This window comes from Cavia porcellus, unplaced genomic scaffold (genome assembly GCF_034190915.1).
Source record: "Cavia porcellus strain 051 isolate PalLab524CR breed Dunkin Hartley unplaced genomic scaffold, mCavPor4.1 scaffold_15, whole genome shotgun sequence".
NCBI classification, from domain to species: domain Eukaryota; kingdom Metazoa; phylum Chordata; class Mammalia; order Rodentia; family Caviidae; genus Cavia; species Cavia porcellus.
The window spans coordinates 71,031,505-71,044,524 of NW_026947498.1; the positions used below are offsets into that span (position 1 = coordinate 71,031,505).

At 46.3% G+C, this 13,020-nt stretch overlaps 1 protein-coding gene across 5 annotated transcripts in view; it reads left to right on the forward strand.

The window, feature by feature from the left end:
* The window catches only part of Kalrn (kalirin RhoGEF kinase), a 581,802-nt gene that overhangs the window by 540,702 nt on the left and 28,080 nt on the right, over positions 1 to 13,020 (forward strand). The window lies entirely within an intron of this gene.

Here is a 13,020-nt window from a genome sequence, read left to right on the forward strand (position 1 = left end):
TCCTGTTCTGGTGTGTTAGGGGGTTTTAGTGCACTCACACACACACCCCTTGGTCTTGTTTCATAAACTGAATATATTTCCAATGCTCCTTCACCTGAGGCTCCTAGATGTGGACTGAGATTTCTAGAAGGTGCTACTGAGTGTGGAAGCAAAGACATTAGAATGTTAATGCTGAGCAGAGAACAGCTAAAAACGCGTTGATGCATATCCAAAAAGTTTTCAAACACAGTTGTTAAGGCACAGATTTTTCTTTAAAATTAAAATTAATGTCTTTGAGTTAGCCCACACCCTTGAGGAGCGTGGTTGGAAGTTTCCATCACAGGTATGTGTCCCACTGCCATGCATAAATGCAGACCCCTGGAGAGCAGAACTCTTCGGGGTGTGCTGCCGCTGTGAATTCAACTCTGGGCACATTCACAGGCACAGAGGGAAAGCCGGCATCCTGGCACTGTGTGTCCAGTACTTTCCGACACAAATTAGATGTACAAAATCAAGGGCCAGGGATTTCGCTCAGTGGCATAAGCATCTGCCTGGCAAGCATGAGGTTGTGAGTTTGAAACCAGGTACAAAAAAAAGTACAAAATCAACCTAATCAATGTAAGCAGAGGATTTTCTCAAAGGTTATGTGTAACGTTGAACTCAACTGCTGCCTCCCCGGCCTGCGCTGAGCTTCTGTTCCTGGGAATCCTGCTACCAGCCTGACACCATGTGGCTGTCCTGTGACAGGTCTCCAAATGTCAGATCCTGCCTTGCAGATGAGCTGTGCTTGGGCCGAAGTTAGTACATTCATTCCAGTCCTAGCTGCGTATGTTCCACCTCCATGGCAATGACACCGTCAAAGTGGTCTAGTTTCCCTCGGTCAGTAGATGGTAAGGGGACTTTCTGATGTCATGATGGCACGCTAGCGGTTTGCTAACTCCACACACACCACCCTGTCCCGTTATGGCATTGTGACAAAATACATTCATGAAAGCTAACTAGAGGGAAATGAGCACTTAAACCCTAGCAATCTGATTGACAAAGCACCAGTTATGTAAAGCGAGGCAGTTGGCTCTGGTGTTCCCATCTTCTTCCTTGTCCTGTAGAGGCAGCCTTGTGGAGAACCGCAGGCCCCAGCCCCAGCTGCCACAGCCCTGGCTCTAGGTCAGTGCAACCTCCTGTGGCCCAGCTTCCTACCCATCCGCGCCCGCACTTTCCTGAAAGCTGTTCTAAAATTAAGCATCTATCCCTAATTCAGCCTTACTCTGCACTGGTTAAACTTTTGGGGACCGAGTAAGGAAGGAAACGGTCTATGTGAGAAGTTTGCCTGCAAGAAGAGCCAGCTAAGTCAGGGTATACCGCAAACACGAGGGCCCCTTGGGAACAAGTGGATTCATTTTTTCCAGCACAGTTCAGACTCCTAATTGCTATTTACTGGGATGGGGACCACACGCCCGGCTGCCAGCTTCTTCACGTGCACCCCGCTGCTGTGTCCACATTGATTCCCTCGGTTGGAGCCAGAGCTCCAGAGACCAGGGTCAAACACGCCCTCTTAGCCAATGCCCGTCTCTAAGAAGCCTGCCTCTTTTATGGGTAGTACTGGAGTTCCTCAAGAGTCCAGGCTACACAAATTCCACCATCATGCTACCCCAAAATGTTCTCTGAGGGTTGCATCAGCTCTTGTATTTCAGACTCATTTCTCTACCAACCTAGACACGATGGGTTTGGAAGGCCAGCCGACCTCCAGACATAAGACTTTGTATCCAACCGGGATGAAGATTCTCAGCCCAGTTTCTATGGCAAATCTAATTATGCGCACTTTAATTTTTATGTAAAAGCCCAATACCACGGATAGGCAAGAAGCCCAGTCCACCGGAGTTAAGAGGTTGTCATGGGTCCAGCCAGGCTCCATCTCAGCCCAGGCACTGGGTGCTGCCCCTTCAACCACCACCAAGACCGAGCGCTGCCCTCCTCAGTACCCAGCACCAGAACCTTCACTCAGAGAATGAAGTCTGCGCAGGGATACCACAGAGTGGAAGACAGAAGCTAATTTTAGAGGAAATTTCCAATCAGGGCAAGAATCAGACTTTCAGTTAACAAAAACTTAGAAATCTTTAGTTAACCCCATTCCTTCACTTATTTTTTTTAAATTCTGTATTAGAACTATCTTGCTTGCTTTTCTCTCCTTGCTGAAACAAAACACCCAACACCTGAAGTGCAGAAAAGAAAGCTTTATTTAGTTCACTGTGTGTGGAGGTTTCAGCCTATAATCAGCTGGCTCCAAGGCAGGGTGGCACTGGGCAGCACTTCAAGACAGCAGCAAGAGCAAAAGACAGGAAGAACAAGCCTCTTCTCCTCCTATAGCATATACAGCCCCGTCCCAGGCAGATATTGCACTCACAGAATCTCCTTGCCTTTCTTTGCATTAGATGAGGACATTTACAAAGAACCCTGGCTTCCTGCTGAGTCTCTCAGTTAATCTGAACTTATCAAGTTGACACAACATATCACCCATAACAAGTACACATTTGCAGTAGGTAATGATTGCCTTCATGGTGAAGATTTGGTACTTGTACACAATGTATCATTTTTAATTCCCTTCCCCCCCCCCACTTATTTTTTTACTGTTATAAATAAATTGATCACTTTAACCTTCTTTTTTTTTTTTTTTTTTTTTTTTTTTTTTGAGACAAGGTCTCCCTATGCAGTTCAGATTGGCTTTGAACTCATTCTGCTGTTAAACTCACAGTGGTCCTCCTGGCTCAGTTCCCCAGTGCTGAGATTGTAGGTGTACACCACTATGCCTAGCTTTGTTTGTTTGTTTTTGCTTTTTGTGTGTGTTTTTGTTTTTGAGACAAGGTCTCACTTTGTAGTTCAGGCTGAACTTCGACTCACTATGTAGCTCAAGTTGGTCTCACACTCATGGCAACCTCCTGCCTCAGGCTCCTAAGTGCTGGCATTACAGGCATGCACCACCAGTCATTTAACTATTTTTAAGACTATGATTCAGTGGCATCAAGTACCTTGACAACATTGTGCAACTTTCACCACTGTTCATTTCCAGAACTTTCTACTATCCCAAACATACCATCAGCCCTTCATGCAATACCTCTCTACTCACCTCTGCTCCCCACCCCAGCCCCTGCCAGCCCCTTCACTTATAAAGAAGAAACTGGACTCATAAGCTGTAGCTTTCTGTTAGAAAACTAGAAGTTGCCCTGATGCAGTTTCTGGTTTTCCCTGGCTCTTGTTCCTCCCCACGCACACCGTCCTGCAGCAGCTGGAGCACCCCCTTCTGGTTGTGTCTAAAATGCAGACCCTGGTAGCTGAGAAGACCTAGCTCCTACAGCCTGTATTTCTGCATGAATGTGTTATTCTGCTCAACGAAGAGGATATCTCTTCTACCAGTCTTGGCTTTCCAAGGCTAAACCAGACATGCAAAATCCTTCACATAGAATATCAGACAGGGATCAGAAAACTTAAGTTGTATTCTACACACTGTCAGCTTCATGGCTGCGGGGCAGTTAGATGTCTGAGTCTCAGGCTTTCCTGAGTCTCAGCTCTAAGTGCACAGGTGAATACCATGCAGGTCTCAGGGGTGATATTTGCCTCTGAAAACAATGAGACCTGGGAACTGAAAGACTCTGCCAGCCTCGCAGGGGCTGTGACAGGATGGCCTGGGCAGATTTCCTCCTAGGTCCACTTCGGCCTCTGCAAATGATGTAAGAGGCCAGAGACAGCCTCCTGCTTTTCCCAAGCCCACAATTGCCCGGCCCGGTCTTCCCTGTCTTCCAAGAGTTGGCCTTTGCCTCCCGCCTCTGCTGCTCCAGGTTCCTTGTCCCAGATCCAGAGCTTCAAAATGACCTGGCTGGACAGGCCAAAGGAAGCATGTGCATCCAGCTCGTCAGGGGACTGACCTCCCGCCGTTCCCAGCCGTTTCCAAAGATGCCTATTTCTGTATTTTATATAAAAAGAGTATTTAATGAAAAGAAGGCTTGGGAGGAAAAGAAAGTGAAGCATTGTATTCCTCTCATCTCAACAAAATATTTTCTTTGTAATTCATCTGATGGCCTTGGCTTGGAGACCCTTTCTCTGTGCCCAGCTTTGCCAGGGAAGGTGGCTTAGTGGGAGCTGGTGTTTCATCTCAGGAAAAATTATGAAAAGCATGCACTGCCCACATCCTCCATGCTTCTTACCCTTTACAGCCACAGCAAAGCCAGGAGGGTGGGGTTTCTAACCCTCCTAGCAGGAGGGGATTAAAGAGATCAAGGTCATGCAGGTGATGAAAATGCACCTGAGAGACCCAGCCTCCAGAAGGTGAGGAGGGGCCTGCTGGTAAGGCTCAGGTCCTCCCCTGCTGCTCATCAGCTTGCAAGAGGAGAATTTCTTCCTCCACAACCGATTCAGTCCCTTGACTGTTGCGGTAATTACCCTGAATTCCCATTCCCAGTGACTCAGGAACATAGCAGCCAACAAAGGAAGTTCAATCACCTCGGCTGGAGTTGTTTCTTGGGCCAGCGCCATCTCTCAGCAGACCCTCCGTTGTGTTCTGCGGCACCCTCACCCATCTGAAGGCCTGGCCTATTTCATGTACATTGAGATGATGAGGTACCATTGCTCACAGGGCCTTCTGTGGGAGGAGAAAAGGCCAACCCCACACATGTTACCCATAGGCTCACGGGCTGGTTGTCACTCGACCAGAATTTGATCACCCCAAGGCATTGCAGTGAGTACTGCGAAGGGCCAGGAAATTGCATGAGATGAGAAGCATACAGCGGACAAGAGGACAGACTGGGGATGGTGGTGCACGCATGCCTGCAACCCCAGTACTCAGGGAGGCAGACTTGAGCCCAGCCTGGGCAACTAAGTGAGTTTGTAAAACTTCCTCAAAAAATTAAAGGAGGGAGGGTAGCTGGGGATGTAGCTCACTGCACAAGTCCTGGGTTCGTGCCCCAGAAAACAAAAAAAAGAAGAAAAAGAAAGGAAACAACAGTATGGTGAGGCAAGCTAGTTTGTTGCATGACAAACTTACAGGTTGCTGTGATAGGGTCATGGAGAGGGAGCAATTAATCGTTCTCAGTCTTTTACTCACGAATATTTACATGCTCAAACACTGGGCTTCTAGGAATAGTAGCTACTACTTAGCAGTCTTTTCTGGGTCCCTGGCCCTGTGCAGAGGCGTTTGCTCCCAAAAGCATCAGGACATAGGTACCATTACCATTGCTACAGTTTTATAGGTGAGAAAGCCAAGCTCAGGGAGGTGAAGCAGCTGCTCAAGGGTTATGTGTTCTGGGCAGCTCGTCTCCCAGGAAAGCCAGCAAACACGGTCCCTGAGTCTCGTCACGCTAGCATATACAATGGATGGCCTGATAGGACGTAACCAGTCTTAGAGGAAGTTAAAAAGTGAGGAAAGAGCACTAGCCAAGGCCCTGAGGTAGGAAGGTTCCCAGCACAGTGTGAGAAGTCATGTGTTTGGGTACATGAGAAGAGTTATGGAAAGTAAAAGCCGGCAGGTAGATTGAGACACACCTGCCCTGACCTGGCGGGACCTGGCAGAGGTTCACAGGTAGGCTGAGGAAACACAGAAAAGAGGCCGGAAAACACTGGAAACGCTGAGCACAGCCCAGGAGCCAAGGAAGAGGCCTCAGGCCATGCACACCCCACTCAGGGCCTGCAAAGAGCCCCACATCAACCTGCCACTCTCAGTCCACAGAACAAGCCCTCATCTCCTGTGGCTCTAAAGACTGAAGAGCTGCTTTGCCAGTAAAAGACATTTAGGGGCAGGATGTAGTCAGAGCCAACTCATTAAGGAAAAAGACTCGGAGCCTCATGCATGAAGACTTCACACAAAGTCAAGATCCTGAGCCAAGAAGCCACCCTGCACCATCCCTAACCCCAAGTCTGTGCCTTCCCGACTCAGGTCTGGCTACGGGGGCCACTTGGAGATCACAGCACACACGGTAACTGACACCTCCTCTGTCCCTGTTTCCTCAGCTTTCTGTGAGATAGGTGGTGCACTTCCTTATTCTGTTAAAATTCATACCTTCATCTTTTTTTATGTTTGAGAACACACTAAGTGTTTAACTAGAATGCCAATGGGTGCAGGAAAAGGTTTTAGCTAGAAACACTCACGAGATCATGTGCATGCTTGGCACATGGATGTCTATAGAGACCCACATCCAACAAGTGACTAAACATTCTCCTGGGAAACTCACGGAACTCATTACAAAACTTGACTGCATTACTCATAAAGGAAATCTCAGCAACAACCAAAAACCTAAGGAGTCAACGGCATGTGCACCCAAGTTTTCAATCACAATGTTAGAAACTGGAAACGAGAAGATATTTCTTTAAAAATCATTTGGAAATGAAAAGCATTTTCATTACAATTGATTGAGTCAAAGAAAAGTCATGGCTATAGGGAAAAATACTTAGTACTAAATGACAGTGAAACATGGAGGCATAAGAAAGTAGTTGAAGCAGACAGGTCTGTGGCTGTTTGGAACTGTTACTTTTTTTTCTTTTTTTAATTTTTTAAGTACATGTTTGCGGTACATAATGATTATATTGTGGGAAATTGATACGTGTACACAACATCCCAATTCTTTTTTCTCCCCAAAGCCACATTAACATTTTTAAATTTCAGCTTCTCTTACATTTATCTAGAAATGAGCAAATCCAGACATTATGGTGCATGCCTGTAACCCCAGCACTCAAGAGGCCGAGGCAAGGGGATCACCATGAGTTCAAGGCCAGCCTGGGCTACATAGTGAGTTAAAAGCTAGCCCAAACTACACAGCAAGATCCTTCCCCAAAAAAACCCACAAAGGGAGTGAGCAGAACATTTTTAGAAATTTTCGTTTAATCCTTTTGTGGTGCTTGGGGTTGAACCTAGGGCCTCACACGTTCCGGAAAGTGCTCTACCCTGCAGCTGCAGCTGTAGCCCAGGTATATATTTTTTAATCTGTTAATTTTATGGCCAGATATCACCATCCAAAACCCTTCCCCTTCCTGCTGTCCACAGAGGTTCGTGCGAAACAGCTGTACAGGAAACAGAAGAGGCAGTGTGCAGGCGTTTTAGCTCATCCAGGAGAGCTCAGAGCTGGCCTGGGGCTCTTGGTTTGAGTTTTCTCTGACTATTTTTTATTCCTTCAGCCCCACTCTGTAATTTTGAAACATGTTTGTGATTGGATTATGATGGATTTGGCAAAAATGAGACCAGAGTCTTTTTCTTTGGAAGTCAGTTGTCAACTAGTTTTCTAAGCAAAATTTCATCATTACTCAGTTTTGGGCACTAACAGGCCAAAAAAAAAAAGCACAGTTAAGCTCCCCAAGTTCAGTTTATATTATTCAGCACTGGTTTACTTTACCTGATACATTTTCTCTTGCTACATTGCTTTCCCATTTCGAAGAAAAATCAAGAAAACGGTTGGATTTCCCTCCAGAAGGAGCTAAGCGGCTGGGGACCACTGTGGACCCCTTCCTGTCTCGGAGGAAGCCCTGCCGCCTGGCGCCCTCTGCTATCCCAGCGGAACCCTCCTGAGACGCCCTTTCTGCAGCTGCCCCCCCCCTCCTCCTGGACGCTGCCCGCTGGCTCCTGAGTCTCCCAGAGAGAACAGGCGTTTTACACCAGCAGCAGCGTGTTACTCCCAACCACTGTACCTCAGATTCTAGGTCTTGGCCCCATCCCGTCTCCCACATCACACCGACCCCCTCCCGTTCCCAAGGAAGGAAAACATTTAGGAAATGTGTAAGGCTTACAGTGAGCACCCGGGTCACACCCTGCACATGCCAACGAAGATCACGCGATTAGCTGGCCAGGAGACTCAGTACTTGTCCATCTAGTGACCTCAGTTAATTTGATTCAACAAGTATTTGATCTGCCGATGTATGCAAGGTGCTATGTTCAGCTGCATAACTGATGATACTGACGGTCCATAAAACATGGAGCTGGCAGGAGGAGGGCGGACCAAGTTGTGGAGAAAGGATTGTCGGGTTCAGATTTGTGGTAAAGAAAGCTTGCCTAAAATAAAATGATTATAATCTCTTGGTCAGAAACGGAACCCTCCCAAGTCTACAAGAAGCTCCCTGGGGGGGGAGGGATGGGAGGAGGACTCCAAACTCTAGTGAAAAGTCCATGTCTCTGTGTTCACTTTTCTAAATTGGAATGTGAGTGGTCAACCATCTCTAACAGCGCTATTTAATACAGGATGTTTATCCTTCATGAAAAAGGTAGGCTTTGCACAGTGGCAGTATCATAGCTAATGAGGTTTATCCAAGGCCTGATTCTTGGTAACAGAAAGAAAAAAATATAGCCGGGTGTGGTGGCTCACGCTGTAATCCCAGCACTCGGGAGGCTGAGGCAGGAGGATCGTTGTGAGCTCAAGACCAGCCTGAACTGCACAGCGAGACCCTGTCTCAAAAAAAAAAGACAGAAAAAAGTGGAACTTCGATTTTGTATTCCCTACCTGCTTTTTTTTTTTTTTTTGCCTCTGCTCAAACAAATCTTTAACCCTGTTTATTGATTTTTCAGTGTGAAATATCTTGAAAAATCTCTGTCCTATCTTACTTCATATGGAAGTTTTTTTAATAGAAAATTCTACATGTAGGGGAAAAATACTATTGCCTAACAACTGAATCACTACAATTATTTTTTCTAACTTGCCTTTGTAACAGTCTCTTCCTCTTTCAAAGCATCAAAACTTTAACAAGCATTAGAACCACAGTGTCAAAACTAAGTGAATAAGCCAGATGTGATGGTGCATGCCTGTAATCCCAGCACTCACGAGGCCGAGGCAGGAGGATTGCTGCAAGTTCAAGGCCAGCCTGGCTGCAAAGTGGATTCAAGGCCAGCCTGAACTGCATAATGAACACCTGTCTCAAAAGACCAAAAAAAAAAAAAAAAAAACCCCGAAGTATATAGTCTAAATAAAATTTACAACTCTAATGCTGCATAAAATAACCACACACTTTTTATCAGGATACATATTTAACACTGAGGATTGTTACCCAACTGATACTCTAGTATGTTCTTATTTTCAGAAAAAAGTTGGGGGAAATCTGAAAGTGCATGACTCGGCTCTTCATTTCCAGATAAAGAAAATGAAGAGAAAGAGACTAGTCACCCCTCTAACCCTTACAGTACATGTGTCTGTGATTTGTCCGAGATGACACTAACACGAATACTATAAAAGCCTGTCTCACCAATGCAATGCACAGTGAACAGGCAGCCACTACCAATACCCACTAAACAAAGTGCTCATGCTTAAAGCTCTGAATCTCCTTACTGGGAAAGTAGTTCTTCTCCAACATTTATTTATTTTTATTTTAGGAAACTCAAATAAATAAAAGATACAATACTAGATTTTTTAATTTCAGAAAAATTAATAAAATGTATGACAGGGTTCCTGTCTTCTAAGGGTGCCCCAGTCTGGCAGGGCACCTGCAGCACAGGTGAGACGCCCTGATGCATGGCAACTCCTGAGCAGAGCCCTTGATGCCCATCTTGAGGAGAGCACAGACTTGAGGAAGAAGACGACTGTGGTTGAATCTCAGATACTGGCTGACCAATGGAGTGCTGAAGAAAAGCATATTCCCAGTTCACAGAAATTGGAAAGCGTTCCAAGTCATGGGAGACTTTTTCTCAGCTCTCCTCTCCAAAATCCCACCACTTTAAATTTTCATTGATTTGAGAAATGTGGAGCATTTACGTATCAGATCTTACCATCTTGCCTACATGTAGTTTATAGGGAGCCATGGACAGACACACAGATAACCAGACTGCGTGTGGGAAGAAGGTCATGACTCTCCCTTTGCATTCCCAGTCTGTATCAACGAGGAAAGATGAATGGATCCTCCAAGGGGCATGATCCAGAGTCAAAGTCAGAAAGACGTTAGCATGAATCTTCCCTAGGCTGGGGGTCCTGGCCGGAGGAGTTTAAAGGGACTAAGAAGAGGGGAAATCAAGAGAGTCGTAGGGAGCAAAGATAAGCAGGTAGTCCTTTGGCACCAGAGACAAAGTTGCACAATGCTATTCCCGAGCCTTCCTGTTCCCCTGAATCCTGTAATGGGAAGAGCTCCAGACTAAAATCCAGGAACGATAAAGGTCCATCCCTCTGCCACTCTAGAATCCTTCCCTTCACTTCCTCATCCCACCTGGGGAATGGGAATGAATCACACTGCTTCTGCATTCCTCCAAGGGTTTGGAACAGCAAGTGAAGGTGTTTAGCTTATAAGAGTAGCTTATACCAAATAATGCCACACACATCACTGATGTGACAGTGTTACCATTAGCAGCCACACCCTGTGCTGAGGTTGGACTCTTCTCTCCTGGGCCAGCCACGACCAATGATTTCCACGAGTTTATTCTAGATGGAGAAGCTGCAGTTGGCTACCTAACTGTCCAGCATCCCCATTAAATTCTACACCCAAACTAGGAATATTTGCTTATTATACAGTACATGCATGCAATAGTATATGTAACCCAGTTGGGGTTAAAAGTGACAGGAAAGATAAGAAATTATTTGAGTAGCAGTTTGAAGTGTTCTTATAGAATCCCTGCTACTGTACAGAATTTGAAGCCCTACATAAAATTTTATAATAGGGGGTCGTGGTGTAGCACAGTGGTAGCATGTTTGCCTAGCATGCTCCAGGCTGTGGTTCAATCCCAAGCACTTCAAAGAAATGTATATATGCACCTGTTACTTTGTCAGTTGTCTCCTCCGTGAGACTCCTGGCATGGATTGGATGTCTTGCTCCTCATGGGTCACCTTCATGATGGGAATTCGGGCCACTGAGCCAAGCTTACAGCACTAGGAGTGGCTTCTACACTGAAGTGCCTTTGATTAAGTAGGAGCAGGGTAGGAGAATGTTTTAAGCTCTGTGTTTATTGAAGACCAGCCATTAAGACCCATCAAATACTACATCAAACGTGTCATTGAATTCTGTCTCTCCTGCTAAATAGCCACTGAGGGTAGAAAGTGTGTCAGCCTGCTCCCTGCCTAGCCCTGCAACCTGGACAAGGGTCAGCTCAGTAAATTATCAAAGCAATTGAGTCTGCATCCAGCAACCCTTCCAGGATGGCGTCCCCAACTTCTGGATTAAACCAAAGCCTGGTTGCTTGAGAATGTTGTTCAAGGCAGGAGAGTATGTCTGGCCTGGGGCTGGGGCACTGCTCTGCCTGCTCCCAGAGTCCGGAGCTGCTGAGCTGCATGCTGCTTTGATAACACTGCTTTTTAATCATTTTCCTGAAAGTTTGCCTTCCTTCTGTGTCTGCAAGCATGCTGTAGCCAAATAGTATTAGTCATTTACCCATAACTCATTGTTTTATCTATCTTTTGGTCCTATTTTGAGATTCTATTTATGAGCTAGTCCTGAATTCTTGGGAAAACTGAAATGAGGCCAAAGGTCAAATATTCATTCGCAAAAATGTATTAGATGCAGATTCTGGGTGAGGGGACTGAGGCACACAGATGGGCAACAGATGGCTTCTGTCTTCAGAGGAGTTGTAGTCCAGGAGGTCTGATGGCATCTTTCTTTTCCCGTGAAAAAATTAACCAAGGTGAAACTCATCGATTGCAGAGTATTTGGAAAGCCCAAGTTAGAAAAGAAAGAAAGAAAAAAAAATCACCCAAAATTCAGATTGTTTTGTACATTCTGAGGGCAGGGCCGGTGCCTCAGTATTTCCGTGTCCACAAAACTGCACATAGAAATTAGCGTAGAGCGTGGGCTCAGTCAGCGTTTTCAGAATGGAAAGAGCCACCCTTCAGGGCTCCACTCTGGGATAACCGCTGTTAATGGTCAGAAAACCTTCTCAGCTTCCTTTTGTCCGTCAGTGGCTGACCTGGATGTGATCCTCCCGCCTTACCCAGGCCAGCTCTCTTCCGCACAGTGCTGCCCACCAGGGTCAGCTGTTTACCTGCTCAGCGGGAGCCGCCTTTTATGTTCCTGGCCCTACCATAATCCATTCTCTTAGGTGTAGACAAGCAGGAGTTTTCCAAAATGCCTCCGGCATTGCCCACCACTGTAAAGGCCCCAGAGATGGGAAATGGTTCATCAATCAGTTGCCTTGAGTAACACCAGAACTTCCAGCAGGCTTCGAGGCGGGCTGCATGGGAGTAGTCACTGCAGGAGCTTTCAGAATCTCCATTTCACGCCAATAAAGCAGGAAAGAGAGAGAGATTGAACAACCCTGAGGCCCAGACATTGGTCTTTTTGTGTTCTTAAAGCTGCCCTGGTTAGGGACTGAGGACCACCAAAGGAGGACACAGCATCTGTGTTCCATAGGGCTCACCGCGGTCCCTCCAAAAGAGAACACAGAGCAGCCATGCATGTTAGTGTGGATAGGGAAAGCCCAGGGACGTGAGCGTGAATGTATGCTATTCGGCAAGGAGTGTGAGTTTTCAGGCTTCACTATGAAGGAATAATTTTGCAAGATAAATTATGAGAGATAAACCACTGTAATAGTAGTCTGCTTAGGAAAAGTAGATAATCTTTTTCAACAGGTGTTGAGTACTCCTTATGTGTCAAGCATTGTGCTAAGCATTTGACATACATACTTCATTTAATTTTTGTGATATTTATCCCTGTGTTATAGTGGAAGAAACTGGTGTTAACTGATGTTAGTTAAGTAAATCAGTGGTAACCCTGAGTCTTAGTCTCTGAAGCCCATGCATCTTCTGCCATGCTGGGTCTTGTGGCCTGGTGTGCCCTGGCCTGCTTAGAGGTAACAGAAAGGATGGGGTAGAGGGAGGGTGTAGAAGTGCCCATGCTCTCAAGAAGGGGTAACTTTTCAGGATGGCTAGTTGGCCACAGTGTTCTTCCTTGTGTGAAAGACCTGGGTCGCCCTGAGGCAGACAGCGTGGTGTGCACAGGGAGCTCCAGCACCTCCTCTGAGAGCTGGCTGTGGGCTTAGGCAAGTCGCTTAGCCTGAATCTCTGCCTCCCCCACTGTGCATCACAGAGGTCACAACAGTGAGCGGCTTCATGTTGCCCTCGGCTCTAAGAGATGTGGGAACAGGATGGGCAGATGGACCTCTTTTTT